The sequence below is a fragment of the Balaenoptera ricei genome, chromosome 11 (genome assembly GCF_028023285.1).
Source record: "Balaenoptera ricei isolate mBalRic1 chromosome 11, mBalRic1.hap2, whole genome shotgun sequence".
Lineage (NCBI taxonomy): Eukaryota > Metazoa > Chordata > Mammalia > Artiodactyla > Balaenopteridae > Balaenoptera > Balaenoptera ricei.
In genome coordinates this window covers 75,234,091-75,251,943 of record NC_082649.1, presented here as the reverse complement: position 1 = coordinate 75,251,943, position 17,853 = coordinate 75,234,091, and the positions used below count along the sequence as shown (strand labels likewise).

Here is a 17,853-nt window from a genome sequence, read left to right as displayed (position 1 = left end):
TGGATTCAGAGGGCTATTAGGAGGTATAATTTTCAGAATATGAGGGAGGAGGAAAAGGGAATATGTGGGATCCAGGAGGAGGAGCAAGTTTTTAAAAAATATTTATTTATTTATTTATTTATTTATTTATTCGGCTGCGACGCGTCTTAGCTGCGGCATGTGGGCTCTTTGTTGTGGCGCACGGGCTTCTCTCTAGTTGTGCCATGCAGGCTCAGTAGCTGTGACGCATGGGCTTAGGGATCGAACCCGCATCCCTTGCATTGGAAGGTGAATTCTTAACCACTGGACCACCAGGGAAGTCCTGAGGAGCAAGTTTTGAAGGGGCGAGTTTGAGTGGTGTGTAGGACACCAAGGTAAACATGTACAGTGGACAACTAGAAACACTGGTCTGGCTTGGAACCCAAGAGGGAATGAAGTCAGGCTGAAGATGGACAGAAGTTTTGAAGGCTTTTTCATACAAGCATCCCTTATTAAAAGGGAAGTAATTCCATGGGTGAAATGAAATCAAACTACAATTTAGAGTTTTAGATTTATCTTTCATTGATAGCAAAGCCATTTAGAAATAAGATTTACAGTAAAAACCTGGGATAGGATCAATGGAATGAAGTCAGAACCAGGTATAGGTGGAAGGCCCTTTTGTAGTATCTTCCAGTTTTGCTGGGGATTCAACCATCAGCAGAATCTGGTGACTAATTAAGTATAGAGATTGAAGGAGAGGGAAGAGTCTAAAAAATTATTTCCCTCCCCCAAAGTTTCCTTTTTTAGATCTACATTTTCCATCATGTGTAACATCTTATGATCTATGCCCCATTTCAATATCACTGATTTAAAAATTTTCTGAATTAAATTTTGCTTCTGTTTTCTTCACCTATTTTCCAGTAAATTTGTATCAGTTTCATGATCTTCTACTTCCTCCTTTTTTCCCCTTTCTCCTCTTCCTGCTTTTTGTGAACAATAGAAAATAAAACCTCTCCCTTTACTGACTATATAACAGGTGTAGCAGAATTCTTGACTTTTTTAATTGAATATTTTACAGGCATTCATTCTTGATTCACTGTCAATAGCTGTCTAATTCTTTGAAATTGTTTTGTAACTAATACAGTGATTTTCACCTCTAACACCTAAGTATGGCCTAGTAGTCAATGCTCCAAGACTTGGAATTCAACCAATTCACCTGATTTGACCTATCTACTTACCCAAGAGGTATATATTTAGAAAGATCACATAGATAAATGCAGTGTCCATAGCACTAGCATTTCAAGGATTAAAGAAAAAGTAACTTGCCAGGTCATATAGTTTTGTAATCAAATTGAGAAGAAAGATCACTGTAATAAATGTGCTAAAATCCCAGATTTTGAACAGGACTTTTTCTTTTGGTTGTTTCAAAACTATTTCTGCCTCAGTAAAAATTAATATCAGTGGACTTCATGTCATCTTATTTGTGGAAATAACTGCAGTTTTAAAAAATAATTACCACTTAATTTTTGTTAGCAAGAAAGCCCAAGGAAAGTAATGTTAAAAATAAGTAAATGGAGCTGAGTGCTTAGTGGTTAGCATCTGGAGACACCACTTAATGTACTTAACTTTTTCAACATCTAATTGATGAAAATTGAGGCTCAATAAAAATTTTCTAAGGAGCAAAATGTCTAATGAATATTTTAAATTTAGCTTTAGATAAAACAGTTTTACAGCATAATTAAAGGTAAATCTGCAAAATCCTAGGTAATAGGGCTTCCCTGGTGGCGCAGTGGTTAAGAATCCGCCTGCCAATTCAGGGAACACGGGTTCAAGCCCTGGTCCGGGAAGTTCCCACATGCCGCGGAGCAACAAAGCCCATGCGCCACAACTACGGAGCCCGCGCTCTAGAGCCACAACTACGGAAGCCCGCGTGCCTAGAGCCCATGCTCCACAACAAGAAAAGCCACCGCAATGAGAAGCCGGCGCACAGCAACGAACAGTAGACCCCGCTCGCCATAACTAGAGAAAGCCAGCGTGCAGCAACGAAGACCCAACGCAGCCAAAAATAAGTAAATAAAATAAATAAATAAATTTTAAAAAAATCTTAGGTAACAGATTTTTTTCTAAGATGAAAAAGTTCTTTTGATTACATAATTGAGACATGCTCATTTAAAAAAATTCAATTGATCCAGAAAAGCAGGAAATAAACTAAATTACATAAATCTCACCAGCCACAGATAAGCATTGTTAAAATTTTGTGAACTTGCTTCCAACCGTCTCTTCATACATATATTTGTGTATGCATATGTATGCCCATAGCGTGACCTACACAGAATCATACCGTTCTGTAAACTGATCCTTTCATTTTGCAACACGTTGTGGACACCTTTCCATTTCCATAAATATAGATCTGGTTCCAGCTTTCTAAACAGATGCGTAGTATTACGCTCTATATAAATACCGTAACTTAACCAACCATTCCCACACTGTTGAACATTTGGGTTGTTCCCAAGGCTTTCTTTTAATTAGCAATACCATGGTAAACATCCCTGTCATATTTCTTTCTTTCTTTTATTTATTATTATTATTTTTAAAGATTATTTGATGTGGACCATTTTTAAAGTCTTTACTGAATTTGTTACAATATTGCTTCTGTTTCATGTTTTGATCTTTTGGCCCTGAGACATGTGGGATCCCAGCTCCCCAACCAGGGATCAAACCCGCACCCCCTGCATTGGAAGGCAAAGTCCCAACCAATGGACTGCCAGGGAAGTCCCCTTATTATTTATTTATGTATTTATTTATTTGTTCATTCAAATAAAACATGGCTCGGGACTTTCCTGGCAGTCCAGTGGTTAAGACCCCGTGCTTCCACTGCAGGGGGAACAGGTTTGATCCCAGTTCAGGGAACTAAGATCCCACATGCCGCACAGTGCGGCCAAAAAAAAACCAAAAACGGAAACAGACAAAAAAAAAAAATGGCTCAGAGTCCCCACTCATCACGGTGGACAAGAGTTATTTCTGGGATTCTTTTCCCCGCTACAATGAATTATATATGACCTCCAGGGTTTGAGTGGCCCTAGGAAACTGGATTGGGGTTATGCTGTTGATCCTCCTTTGTCTGGCCAGAGACAGTCCTCTCCAGAGGTCTTCTCCATTCTAGGCAGGGAAGCAGCCCCCCAACACTTAAAGCTGCTTTCAGGGTCTCAGTGCTTAGTGACCCGTCTCCCAGGCATCCTGCAGCCATCCCAACCTGGGTCTGTTCTTTTCCGGGTCTCTGAGAGAGGGAGATACTTGGAAATCCTAAAATTCCACAACCCCTCCCCAGCCTTAGTGTTGTCTTTATACTAGTAAAGGCTATTTTCTTGAGGAGATGGGGAAAAGGAACTACCACTCAACCTCTCCATATAAACCTATAACAGAGAACTAGACAGTTGACTGTGGAGGAGTTACTTAACCTCCTGAAACCTCAAATTCTTTACCTATCTATAAGATAACAACAAATAGCAACTCCATCCTGCCAGTTGTAGAGACCAGAAAATTTATGTCTTTAGCGTCCCTCATTCTCTCACTGCCACTCATATTCTGCCTCCTGAACCTTCAGAATAGATTGAGAATCTGACCACTTCTCTCCACCTCCCCTGCTTCTACCTTGGGCCAAGTCTCCACCATGTCTCACCTGGATCTTTGCAGTAGCCTCCTAATAGGTCTCCTTGATTCTGCCCTTGTTCCCGTCATCAATTTTCTTTTGAAAAGGATGATGGCTTTCATCTAACTTTGAGGAAAAGGCAAAATTCTTAGACTAACCTAGAAAGCCCTCTTATATGACTTAGCACCACCTCCCCCACTTCTCTGACCTCAGTTCCAACCATCCTCTTCTTCAGTCACACTCCCCTTGCCAAAACATGTCAAGCGTGCCTTTTGCGTTATCCTCAGGATAACAGTTATCTCCATGCAGGTATCTGCTCAATTACCTTTATCATTATCCCCAGAGCCTGCTTCATTTTTCTCCACAGCACTTATCACTGACATAGAGTAAGTTTATTTCATTATCTCTTAAAACTGGAATATAAGCCTGTTGAAGGAAGGACTTGTCTATTTCTATTTAGGTTTTCAGTGCCTAGAGAGTACCTAGCACACGTTAGGGGCTCAATAAATATTTGCTGAATAAGTGAATGGACAATCATATCTTTCAGAATTGGAGTGAGGGTTCATTCAGATAATGTAATACCTATCGAATAGGAAGGACTATGTAAACACAGATCGTTGCTGTATCATCATTATTTTTATATTTATACTAGTCTTTGAAGACTATATTAGAAGAAGGGTATTCCAGCAAAGAACTGACTGAAGCAGAGGCTTACAAGTAGGAAATACCCTGTAGGTAGGTGTGACCTGCACTAAAAACTAAATATTGCTAAGAGCTAGTGTTGGAAATGTAGGGATGAATGTGGAGGGAACTGAATTCAAGGCTCAGAAGTACGGGTTTGTCCCTAACAGTGGGGAACCATCCAGGATTTTCAGCCAAGGAAGATATGATAAGATCTTGGTTTTTGAAACTTCTGTGGTGATAATCAGTTATCCTGTGTTGCAAAGTTGCATTTTCTGGCTTGTGGGAGGTGTGTTTGTTAATCAGAGAAAACAGTGTGTTTCTTTAAGAAACTTTGCTGGACCTTTTTGTCTGATAGGACCTGGCCTGTGACCTTATTTATGATCCCCTCTTTTCATGCAGACACCAAACATCCTCCCTGTGGAGAAAAAGAAGGCTGAGAGCCAGAGCCTTGGTGATTCACTCTTAGTTATTTCCCCTTTCATGATTCTAATTTGCTCACCCTTTGGATTGTCTTCTTCAGACTGTGGCTGTATTTCATGTCTTGGTTTTCCACTTCACAGGCAATTTCTGACCATATCTTTCTCCATGACATAACCTCAATCTCATTTAAAATCTTGCCATCCAAAGTGCGGTCCTGGGACCAGTAGCACTGGCATCACCTGAGAGCTTCTTAGAAATACAGAATTTTCAGGACCCACCTGAATTAGAATCTGCATTTCAACAAGATCTCTGGTGATCTGTGTGTACATTAATGTTTAAGAAGCACTACACGTGGGCTTCCCTGGTGGCGCAGTGGTTGAGAATCTGCCTGCCAATGCAGGGGACACGGGTTCGAGCCCTGGTCTGGGAAGATCCCACATGCCGCGGAGCAACTAGGCCCGTGAGCCACAATTGCTGAGCCTGCGCGTCTGGAGCCTGTGCTCCGCAACAAGAGAGGCCACGATAGTGAGAGGCCCGCGCAGCGCAATGAAGAGTGGCCCCCACTTGCCGCAACTAGAGAAAGCCCTCGCACAGAAACGAAGACCCAACACAGCCATAAATAAATAAATTAATTAATTAATTTAAAAAAAAAAAAAAGAAGCACTACACGTAAGTATCCCTTAACCAATGGATGCACCAGTGTCCTCCAGGAGCCCCTCATCACCTCAAATAAACATACAGAGAGGGCTTCCCTGGTGGTGCAGTGGGGCAGTGGTTAAGAATCCGCCTGCCAATGCAGGGGACACGGGTTCGAGCCCTGGTCCGGGAAGATCCCACATGCCGCGGAGCAGCTAAGCCCATGCGCCACAACTACTGAGCCTGTGCTCTAAAGCCCGTGAACCACAACTACTGAAGCCCGCGCACCTAGAGCCCGTGCTCCGCAACAAAGAGTAGCCCCCGCTTGCTGCAACTAAAGAAAGCCCACGCGCAGCAACGAAGACCCAGTGCAGCCAAAAATAAATAAATAAATTTATTTTTAAAAAAACAAACCAAAAAACCATACAGAGTGTTTGCTTTCTAAACAAACTTCCGGACAAGTCCCCCTAGCCACCCTTTGCAACTGGAGAGCTTTCCACACTCTACCTTCTGTATAGAAAATCTGAAGCAGCAATGCTTTGAATGTTCAGTGTTTCTCAAGGTACAATCCTCGTATCACCTGCATCTGAATAACCTAGAGAGTTTGTTAAAAATGCAGATACCCAATCCTACCTACATCTACTGAATCTGACTCTTTAGGGGAAGGGCACTGCAAACCACTTTTTCAACTAATATATGATACATACCAACAATCAGAGAACCATCAGAAAACTCCTGGCTGCAAAAACAAATGCAGCTTTAATAGCTCCCCCTTCTTGGTATTGAAACCTTTTTCCAGCTTTGACTCCATTCCCTCATCCAGCCCTGCACTGGGTTATTTGAAATACAGTAATTTTAGTTATGATCCTATTGTTAGAGAGTGCTAGTTTTGCAAGAGATCTCATACAAGTGCTGCTCTGATACCTCTTTTACAAAACTATGTAAATAGCATTCCAGAATTTCTTTTTTACAAGTTATCAGTCTTAACATACAAATGAAATATAAATGTTTCTATCAAATAATTTAATGTTTATTTTTCTGCTTCTTAGTATTTTCTTATGCAATAAAAGAGAATATTTTTCCTGCGTCTGATGCTTCTTTGAAGTCACTGTGCTCCTCTTCATCAATGTCTTATATCAGGACGGCTTGTTTCATAGTCAGTCCTGTTGGAAAAGTACCTAACATGACTTTATAATAACATTCTCTAGGGTCTGGGAGTTTGGGGGCAGGGACAAGTGCTGAAATAGGCACATGGTGCCTGCAGTTTGCTGGTCTACCTCTATTGCTACAGTCTACATCAAGGCCTTCTAACACCGACATTAAAGTTGAGCAGAATGGGTGAAAGAATGGCAGCACTAGTTGCATAACTATTATGAAATGAAATTACACAGTTTGAATGCACATTAATAGATATTAAATGTTAATATCTATTAACATTAGATGTTAATAGAAAGGTTAATATCTATTATCATTTATTACTAAATGATACCTCTTGCAAATAAAATTTAAACAAAGTCTGAATCTTAATGAAGAGGGATCAAGAGAGAGAATAAAATGTTTTCCAGACTTCTGCATCCACCCCCAACAGTGCTGTTTTAGATCTTAAAATCCTTCTTTCAAAAAAGTAGAAAATCAAAACGAAAAATCTCTTTTCTCTCTTAAAGGAGTTCAAGACTTCAAAGGCATTCTTTAATGAGTCTATCTTTATGTATCCTTTTCTGAACCCTCAGCAAGATCTAATCTTATTCTTTTAGAGCGCCTATAGTACTTCCTTTTCTCATTTCCAGTCCTATTACTCTTCCTTGATTCGTGGTCATATCTGGGCCTCTCCTTCTCGGTTGTACTTCCTTGGCCAGTTGTAAATTTCTTTAGGCAGAAACTGTATATTCTCCTTTTTGTACCTATCAACAATATTTATTGCATTCTTTATGCTCAGCAAAGTGAGGCCTACAAAAGTATAAATTATAAAACAAACAGTTTAGCTTGGAAGAAAAATCTTACCCATGTAAAACTGTAGCAATTACTGTAAGAGAATATATAAGTATATAACTAATAGAGACATGAGTCTTGATCCCATACAGTTCCGTCATGGGAGGTGCAAACCCACTGAAGAAGGTGAGTATGGAAGCCCGGGCTCTCAACACTAAGCACATTTAGCCTTAGGATCTACAGTTAAAATTCCAGTGGTCTAGAGAGGGTAGATGCCCTCAGTAAGAGCTGCTGAGATTCAAATGGAAAATGAGGGCTTGGAGTGAATATCTCCAAGGTACCATGATGAACCAAGGCCAAAGCTCTTGGTTCAATTTTTCTGGATTCCATAATTGCCAGCATTTATGTATGCCTCAAGGGGCAAGGAGCACCTGAAGACTGATCATTAACATTAGCCAGGCAGGTGCCATTCTAGTCAAGTCATTATTATCTCTCACTTGGATGGATGATTGAAATTGGTTCTTAAATGGTTTTTCCACTTCATTGTTATCGCCTCCTCCTCTGTGTCAGGGGTCCCCACGACCACCTCCCGTGTTCAATGATTTGCTAGGAAGACTTAATAGGACTCAGAAAACATATAATCATACTCATGGCTATGAAATACTACAGAAAAAGGGTTCAAAACAAAGTCAGCAAAGGGAAAAGGCACAGGGGGCAAAGTCCAGGAAAAACCAGGCCCAAGCTTCCAAGAGTCTTCTCCCACTAGAGTCACACAGGATGTGCTTAATTCTCCTGGCGATAAGTTGTGACAGCACGTGTAAAATGTTCCCAACCAGGGAAGTTTGTTTAAAACTCAGCATCCAGGGACTTCCCTGGTGGTCCAGTGGTAAAGAATCTGCCTTCCAATGCAGGGGACGTGGGTTCGATCCCTGGTGGGGGAACTAAGATTCCACATGCCATGGGGCAACTAAGCCCGCGTGCCACAACTACTGAGCTCATGGGCCTCAATGAGAGAGTCCACGTGCCACAAACTACAGAGCCCACGCGCCACAATGAGAGAGAAGCCCGTGGGCCACAACAAAAGGTCCGCACGCCTCAACGAAGAATCCTGCGTGCCGCAACTAAGACCCAACACAGCCCAAAAAACTAAAGAAAATAAATAAATATAAAATTTTAAAAAAGAAAACCTCAGCATCCACAGATTGGGTGCAAATCACATAGACATGTTCTGCCTAGCAGGTACCAAAATCCCAGATTCCTCAAAGGAAAGCAGGTGTTCAACATACAGCACATTGTTTATACAAACAGTTAAGGCAAAGTGAGCCAATCTTATCAATGGGGTGATGGGAACCCTCCCAAAACCCGAGTTTCCAGACATCTGCCAAGGACCAATCCTGTAAGCCAGACTTTCAAAAGACAGCACTCAGGCCTACTATGTTAACTCATTTCTGCACATCTTCTAACCCGTTCTCCAGTCAATACCCAAAGGAATCTTCTTGAAATATAAACCAAATTATATGTATTGTATTTGGACTAAAATCCAAACTCTTTACCATGGTCCACAAGTCCCTGCATGATGTCAATAACTCCTTCCCCTCAAACTCACCTTTTGTCACTCTCCTCAGCAACACCCTGCAGCCACATTGGCCTTCTCTAAGTTTCGAAAATATTACTGCCCAACAGAACTTTCCTTGCTAACGGAAATGTTCTTCTGCACTGTCCAGTCATCTCTTGGTGTCCACCAACCACACACAGTTATTGAGCACCTGAAATATGGCTAGTGCAATTGAGGAAATGAATTTTTAATTTTACTTAATTCTAATTAATTTAAATTTAAATAGCCAAACGTAGCTAGTGGCTACCATACTGGGCAATGCAGCTCTAGAACACATTGAGTTTTTCCAATTTTAAGGCCTTTTGTTGTATGGGAACTTACAGATCAAACCAAAATGCTTGAATCACATAGTTTATTAAATTAATTTAAAACACACAGCACAAAGCAAGGGAAAAGAGTTAACACATTATTAGGAAAGGTTGCATGAATGGTGGAAGGATCACACTGCTCAAATCCTGGGTTATGTAATGCTTGTATATCCTCCATCTCTTTGCTGTGTCAGCCTTCTCTGCTGACAGACCAGAGTTGAGGTCCAATCAAGAGGACCCACAGGGCTTCCCTGGTGGCGCAGTGGTTGAGAATCTGCCTGCCAATGCAGGGGACATGGGTTCGAGCCTTGGTCTGGGCTCGAAGATCCCACATGCCACGGAGCAGCTAGGCCCGTGAGCCACAATTGCTGAGCCTGCGCATCTGGAGCCTGTGCTCCGCAACAAGAGAGGCCGCGATAGTGAGAGGCCCGCGCACCGCGATGAAGAGTGGCCCCCGCTCGCCGCAACTAGAGAAAGTCCTCGCACAGAAACGAAGACACAACACAGCCAAAAATAAATATAAAAATAAATAAAAATTAAAAAAAAAAATAAGAGGGCCCACAGATAGAAGGTGCCCTGGGCCAGTGGTACACACTTGTTCTACCAGAAAGATGCAGGGACAAGTACACCTGGCCAATAGCTGTAGCTTGCCAATTACCCTGCTGAACAGCTATGAGTTTTTATGTTTTGGGCAGAAGACACATGGACCAGAACAGTTATTACCAATGAGTGGCTGGATTAAGAGCTCATAAATATTAAGTGCTCATGTATATTTAGTGTATCCTGGACATTAAATATCTCATATATATTTAATTTGTCATGAATATTTATTTAGTGCTTATGTGCCTTATGTATACTTAGTGCCTCTCAACTATTACTCTTGGTCTTTTAATTCCTTTCTACTTACATTTAACACACATGCTCTACCCACTAACTACTTATCTAAACTTAACATATCTTATGAGTTTCATTTATCCCATTTGCTTTTTCTTTTCTTCTGCATCATAACTCAGTATTCTCAAACAGTATAACAAATGTACCTTATATCTCTGCACATATTTCTTCTCTGTATGGTGACCGTCCTCTGGCTCATCCCATAACAAGCTCCAAGAGCCTTTAGGTCTCAGTGGAAATGTCACCTCCTCTGAAAGGCCTTCTCTGATCACCCATCTGCTATGGACTGAATTGTGTCCCTTCCCAAATTCACAGTTGAAGCCCTAATCCTAATATGACTGTATTTGGAGATAGGGCCTTTAGGGAGGTTAAATGAGGTCATAATCTGATAGGATTTGTGTTCTTATAAGAAAAGGAAGAGACACCAGAGATTTCTCTCTCTCCTTGTACACAGTAAGGAAAGGCCATGTGAAGACACAGCAAAAAGGCAGCTATCTGCAAGCCAGGAAGAGAGGCTTCACCAGAAACGAATCCTGATGACACCTTGATCTTGGGTTTCTGGTCTCCAGAACTGTGAGAAAATAAATTTCTGTTGTTCAAGCCACTCAGTCTATAGTATTTTGTTATGGCAGCCTCTGAAATTTTTTTACTCATGATACTTCTAACACCAAATGTATGGATATTTTCCTCACACTAACCAATTCTCCAACTCTTCAGACACCAAGTGGGTGTTCAACAATTCAATTCAATTCTAACACTATATACCTGGAGTTAGCATCAGACCCCGCAAGTCAAAGGGTTCAGTTCCACAAAACTGCCCCCACTTCGGACACCAGTCACAAGTCCCAGGTACTTCTGACCAACTGGCTATTAATCAGGAGTTCCCACAATTCCCTCTGCATGTTTGATAATTTGCTAGGACAGCTCACAGAACTCAGGAAAACACTTTACTTACTATTACTAGTTTATTATAAAAGATACAACTCATGAACAGCCAGATGGAAGAGATGCATAGGGCAAGGTATGGGGGAAGAAGTGCAGAGTTTCCATGGTCTCTCCTAGCACCTCCATGTGTTCACCAACCCAGAAGCTTTCTGAACCCCATCATTCAGGGGTTTTTAGGGAGGTTTCATTATGTAGGCACAATTGATTAAATCACCAGCAACTGGTGATTAGCTCAATCTCCAGCACCTCTCCCCTCCCCTTCTGTGGGGCTGAAAGTTCCAACCCTCTAATTATGCCTTGGTCTTTCTGGCAACCAGCCCCCAGTCTGAAGCTATCTAGGGGCCTCCAGTCACCAGTCATCTCATTAGCATACAAAAGTCCCTCTTATCACTCCAGAGATTCCAACGGTTTTAGGTGCTGTATGCCAGCAACCTGGGACAAAAATCAAATATTTATTTTTATCATATCATTCAGCCCTAGCAGACTAATACACTATCCATCAAATCCTTCTAAAGTAGGTCTTTCCCACTCCCATTAATCTGTATCTTACCACAATATTTACTTCTTCACACATAATTCATCATTATTTTTAGTTATTTGCTTGCTTACTTTTTAAACAAATTTTTGGCTGTGCTGGGTCTTAGTTGTGGCAAGTGGGATCTTCGTTGAGGCACGTGAGATCTTTAGGTGCAGCATGTGGACTTCTTAGTTGCGGCATGCAGACTCTTAGTTGCGACATGCATGGGGGATCTAGTTCCCCAAACAGGGATCAAACCCGGGCCCCCTGCATTGGGAGCACAGAGTCTTACCCACTGGACCACCAGGGAAGTCCCTTGTTTACTTTCTTTTTACCTGTTTCCCACAACAAACTGTAAGCTCTGCTATGGCTGCAACTATGTCTGTTTTGCTCATTTTTGTAACCTCAGCTAGTTGTCAATAAATATTTATGAATGAAACTTCAAAGCAATTATTAAAAAATGAGTGAATGAAACTCTGAAGTACATATTATTGTTTGACAACAAACAAACCTATAATTCAGCAAGCCTGGCTCTTGAAAATAATTGAAAATTATTTTCAATGTATGATTGTGCCTGAAGCCAACATTTTTTTTTATTGTGGTAAAATATACATAACATAAAATTTACCATTTTAACCATTTTATGTATACAGTTCAGTGACATTAAGTCCATTCAGATTGTTGTTCAACCATCAAAGCTATCCATCTCTAGAACTTTTTCATCATTTCAAACTGAGACTCTGTACCCATTAAACAATATCTTCCCATTCCCTCCTCCTCCTAGCCCCTGGCAACCACCATTCTACTTTCTGTCTCTAAGTCTTATATGAGTCTCTAGGCACCTCATATAAGTGGAATCATATAATATTTGACTTTTTGTGTCTATCTTATTTCACTTAGCCTCATGTCTTCAAGGTTCATCTATGTTATAGCATGTGTCAGAATTTTAATCCTTTTTCAGGCTGAATAATATTCCATTGTATGTATATACCACATTTTGTTTATCCATTCTCCTGTAGCTGGACATTTGGGTTGTTTCCTCCTCTTGGCTATTGTTAATAATGTTGCTATGAACACTGATGTACAAATAATTGTTTGAGTCCCTGCTTTTAATTCTTTGGGGTATATACCCAGAAGTGGGATTGCTGTATTATGTGACAATTGTATGTTTAATTTTTTTGAGGAACTTCTACACTGTTTTCCACAGTGGCTGCATCATTTTACATTCCCACTGGCAATGTGCAAGGATTCCAATTTCTCCACGTCCTCACTAACATGTGTTATTTTCTTTTGTTTTTGTTTGTTTGTTTTTGATAGTAGCCTACTTAATGGGCGTGAAGTGGTTTCTCATGGATTTGATTTGCATTTCCCTAATGATTAGTGATGTTGAGCATCTTTTCATGTGCTTATTGACCATCTGTATATCTTCTTTGGAGAAATGCCTTTTTAAGTCCTTTTGCCCATTTTTGAATTGGGTTGTTTTTTGTTGTTTTTCAAGTTGTAGGAGTTCTTTATATATTTTGGATATTAATCCCTTAACAGATTAATGATTTTCAAATATTTTCTCCCATTCTGTAGGCTGTCTTTTCACTCTGCTGATGGCATCCTTCGATGCACAAAAAATTTTTAATTTTGATAAAGTCCAATTTACCTATTTTTTCTTTTGTTGCCTGTGCTTTTGCTGTCATACCCAAGAAATCATTGCCAAATCCAATGTCATGAAGCTATTTTCCTATGTTTTCTTCTAAGAGCTTTATAGGTTTAGCCCTTATATTTAGGTCTTTGATCCATTTTGAGTTATTTTTGTATAGGGTGTAAGGTAAGGGTCCAACTTCATTCTTTTTTCATTCTTCTTCTATCTTATGGATATCCAGTTTTCCCAGCACCGTTTGTTGAAAGTGTATCCTTTCCCCATTGAATGGTTTTGGCACCCTTGTCAAAAGTCATTTGACCATATATGCAATGGGTTATTTTTGGGCTCTCTATTCTATTCCATTGATCTATATGTCTGTCTTTATGCCAGTCCCACAGTATTTTGATAACTGTAGCTTTGTAGTAAGGTTTGTAATCAGGGTGTGTGAGTCCTCTGACTTTGTTTTTCTTTGAAACCAAATTTTTAATCCTACAAATAATCTCCAAAATTATTTGTAGGGGTTGCCATCTCAGCAACAGTGCAAAAATACACATTTCACAGCAATTATTTCCAATAAGAACTGGTCTTCTATGTAAATTCTTCACAAGAAGGTGTCTAGGAATAGCAGTCTTAGTTTGGAGTCACTGTATTTCTGTTATTTTCCTTAGACAAAACTCTTACTCACACTTGAATTAGAATTTGCAGTATCTTAGCCTTTTGTGCAGGCTGGCACTGCCCAGCTGGGATATCAGCCAAAGAAGACTTCCTGGATTAAGTTTAACTTAGGTAACTCTTTCAGTTTGGGCTATCAGACTCCATTAGTTTGCCCAGAATACAGAAGAGAACAAACATGCTCAAAACAAGCTGGTTGGGATTTTATCAGGCAGGGTTGCTGCACATTCAAGGTTAGACTAAAAAAAAAAAAAAAAGTCAATGAGAGAAAAATCATAACAGAAAGTTAAAGGCAAACTCTCAAAACTAGGCAGAGCCTTGTTGGATTGCCTCTGTATATGACAAAAAGAGAATCAAGCTTATTTTAGTGGGGTCTTTGAGATTTTCTCTCCATTTCAGGTTGTGCAGAAGAAAAATTATAGTCTGAGAAACTTGCCTGGTATTTTGCTTTTCTCCTAACAGTGGTAGGGTGGGGTAGTAAGAAAGAATGTTGGACTGTGTCTAAGGAGGTCTGGCTTCCAACAGGATTTTGCCACTGACTTGCAATGGGAAATAAGTCACTGGCTCTCCGAGCTACAATTTCCTCAACCATGTGTTGAAAGAATTGTTGGATCTTTAAGAACTCTAGCAGCTCTAATAATATGACAGAATCATGGTTTTTTGTTTTTTTTTTAACCTCCTCTAGATACTTTTCTTATTATTCTCTAATTCTTAGAAAATGGTGTAAAACTGTTATTAGCATTCATGTTTTGTCTGCTCTGCTAAATTGTACGGTCCTAGAAAACATCACATTCAGTTTGCTATCCCTCACAATTTAAGACTATAACTTTTATAAGTTAAATATTTGAAGGTAGGAAGGGAGAATGAGTTGAGCAATCTTTTTCTGAAGATTATTTTTCAGTGATAGTTGCTTCATAATTTTGTAGAGATAAATATCCTTTAGCTAGGTGATAATGATTATATTATAGTAATAGTATTTCTCCCTGTTTTGTCCAATTAAAAATAATTTGTGGATTATTTTATAATATAAAAACCCGGAAGCAATGCATTATGTGAGTTTTAGTATTCTATTATACTGCTTTTTTGGTAAATGAATTCTCAGGGAAGATTTCCTATGAGCAACTCGATGTGATAAAAGGCTAACGTAATGAATCAGGATTATTTACCATGTGCTGCAAATGTTAGAAGAGTTAGCTCAAACTAGCTCAAACTAGTTCAACCAAAAAGGAAAATTTATTTGACTCATATATCTGAAAAGTTCAGGCTTGGCTAAATCTAGGGCCAAATGGATCTCTGGGGCCATTTCTTCATTTATGGTGGTAAGGCTGCTAACGGCTCCAAGCTATCCTCTCAGTAATCCTGGTGTTAGGACAGTGCCTCTTTCAGAACAGTTCTAATGCCTCCCAGAGTTGAGCTGCATTGTTTAAATGAGTCACACATGGAGATGTGCCTGCATTCATCATTGTTCTAGGTACATGGAATACACTGATTAGCTAGGATTGGGTTGTCTGCCCACACTGGCATTCAGGTGCAGCATTTACCTCCTCCTGAACCTCAAGGACTGAGAATGATCATGGGGTGGCTTCCTGTTGGGAAACTGGGTACTCTTTTTGGGTTTTTTGGGCCGTGCCACGCGGCTTGCAGGATCTTAGTTCCCCGACCAGGGATCGAACCCGCAGTGAAAAACGCGGAGTCCTAACCACCAGGGGATTCCCAGGAAACTGGGGACTCTTAAGCAGAAGATGCAATGGGTGATAGGCAAGTAGGAGCAGTGGGAATTCACAACAAAAAACAAATCCTAGCTCTGCAAAACAAATTATTTTTAATTCTGTTTTTATATAAAAGTAATGAACTAAGAATCACCTCTATACACAAACTTGTTTCTAGCATTTAACTTCTAAAGCTTTCTGATGTAGCTTTGTACACTGTGAAAGCTTTAATGCAAAAGCCGACTCATGTCAGTTATGAATCACATTTGGCTGCAAATGACAGATCTAACTATAGTGGCTTGAACAGATAAGGGTTAATTTTTATGACGTTCAGAGGTAGGTTGTTACTGGTATTGGTTTGGTGCCTTATGGATATGAGTCTCTTGATATTTCCTTCATGGACCCAGAATGGCTGCTGCAATTTTGGGCTTCATGCCCAGGGTGGCAGTAGGAGGAAGCAGAGGAGTACAAAAGGGCAAGAACTGCTTGCTATATATACATATATTTTTCTTTTTTCCTGTGTACTTTTTAAAGAGTATAACCAGGGCTTCCCTGGTGGCGCAGTGGTTGAGAATCCGCCTGCCAATGCAGGGGACACGGGTTCGAGCCCTGGTCTGGGAAGATCCCACATGCCGCAGAGCGGCTGGGCCCGTGAGCCACAACTACTGAGCCTGCGCATCTGGAGCCTGTGCTCCGCAACAAGAGAGGCCGCGATAGTGAGAGGCCCGCGCACCGCGATGAAGAGTGGCCCCCACTTGCCACAACTAGAGACAGCTCTCACACAGAAACGAAGACCCAACACAGCCATAAATAAATAAATAAATAAATAAATAAAAATTAAAATGGAGATTTCTTTAAAAAAAAAAAAAGAGTATAACCAGATGTTCTAATCAATAATCTTGCATACATCACATGGTCACATATATCTTCTGTGAAGCTTGAGAAACGCAGGCTTTTAGTTGGGCTCAGTGCCACCCCAAATTAAACCAGCCTGCATTACTAAGGAAAAGGGGGATAATGGATATTGGGGGGCTGTCTCAGTCAGCTGGGGCTGCTATAACAAAACACCACAGACTGGGTGACTTAAACAATAGATATTTCCTTCTCATAGTTCTGGTGCTGGCTAACTCAGTTCCCTGAAGAGGGCACTCCTCCTGGCTTGCAAATGGCCCTCTTCTTGCTGTGCCCTCACATGGCAGAGAGAGAGGTCTAGTTTCTTCTTACAAGGACATTAATCATAACAAGGGGCCCCACCATCATGACCTCATATAAACCTAATTATCTTCCAGCTCCAAATACCATCACATAGGGAGTTAGAGCTTCAACATATGAATATTCAGTCCTTAACATTCCACCCCTGACCCCCCTCCAAAAAATTTACATCCCTCTTGCATACAAAATACATTCATTTATTCCTAATGGCCCCCAAAGTCTTAACTCATTCTAGTACCAACTTTGAAGTCTACAGTTCAAAATCTCATTTAAACCAGATATGGGTGAGACACGAGGTATGATTCATCCTGAGGCAAAATTCCTCTCTAGTTGTGAACCTGTGAGACCAGGTAAGTTATGTGCTACAGAATACAGTGGTGAGACAGGTACAGGGTAGACTTTACTGTTCCAAAAGGTAGAAATTGGAAGGAAGAAGAGGGTATCAGATCCCAAGTAATTCCAAAACCTCATAAAGTAAATAATATTAGATCTTGAGGCCTGAGAATAATCCTCTTCAGTTCGATGCTCTGCTTTCCAGATCCATTGGGGTGATCCCACCTCTGCAGCTATGCCAGGTGGGGGGCCCCACACCCCAAGCTCCAGGTGGCTGCAGTCTGGCCCAGCGAATCGGAAGCAATTGATCCCCCCCAACCCTTGAAACTGAGGAGGCAGCCCCGATGATCTATGAATCACCTTTGTGGTCATTCCTCCTTTGCCTTGAAGAACAGCACACATTTGCAACTGCCTAGCTCCACAGTCCAGTTCTGTAGGGTCTAAGAAGTCTGACAGCCTTCCTTCTGTGCTGGGGTGGCTGATTAGGTCTGTGGCTCACACCCAGTATAAACAGGGTGAGAATTTTCCAAATTTAAAGTTCTAGTTCATTTTTCCTCAACAATTCATTGTTTTGACTCATTTCTCTCTTTGCCTTTAATGCTAAGTGGCCAGAAGGAACCAAACTGCTTCTTCATCACTTTGCTTAGAAATTTCCTCAGTTAACTATCCAGTTTCATAGCTTGCAAGTTTTTCCTTCCACAAAACACTAGAATATAGTTCACCCAAGTTCTTTTGCCAC

At 40.7% G+C, this 17,853-nt stretch overlaps 1 long non-coding RNA gene across 1 annotated transcript in view; it reads right to left on the bottom strand.

Annotated features, from left to right (window-relative positions):
* The window catches only part of LOC132375108 (uncharacterized), a 38,962-nt gene that overhangs the window by 14,664 nt on the left and 6,445 nt on the right, over positions 1 to 17,853 (bottom strand). The gene's annotated exons all lie outside the window — the stretch shown is intronic.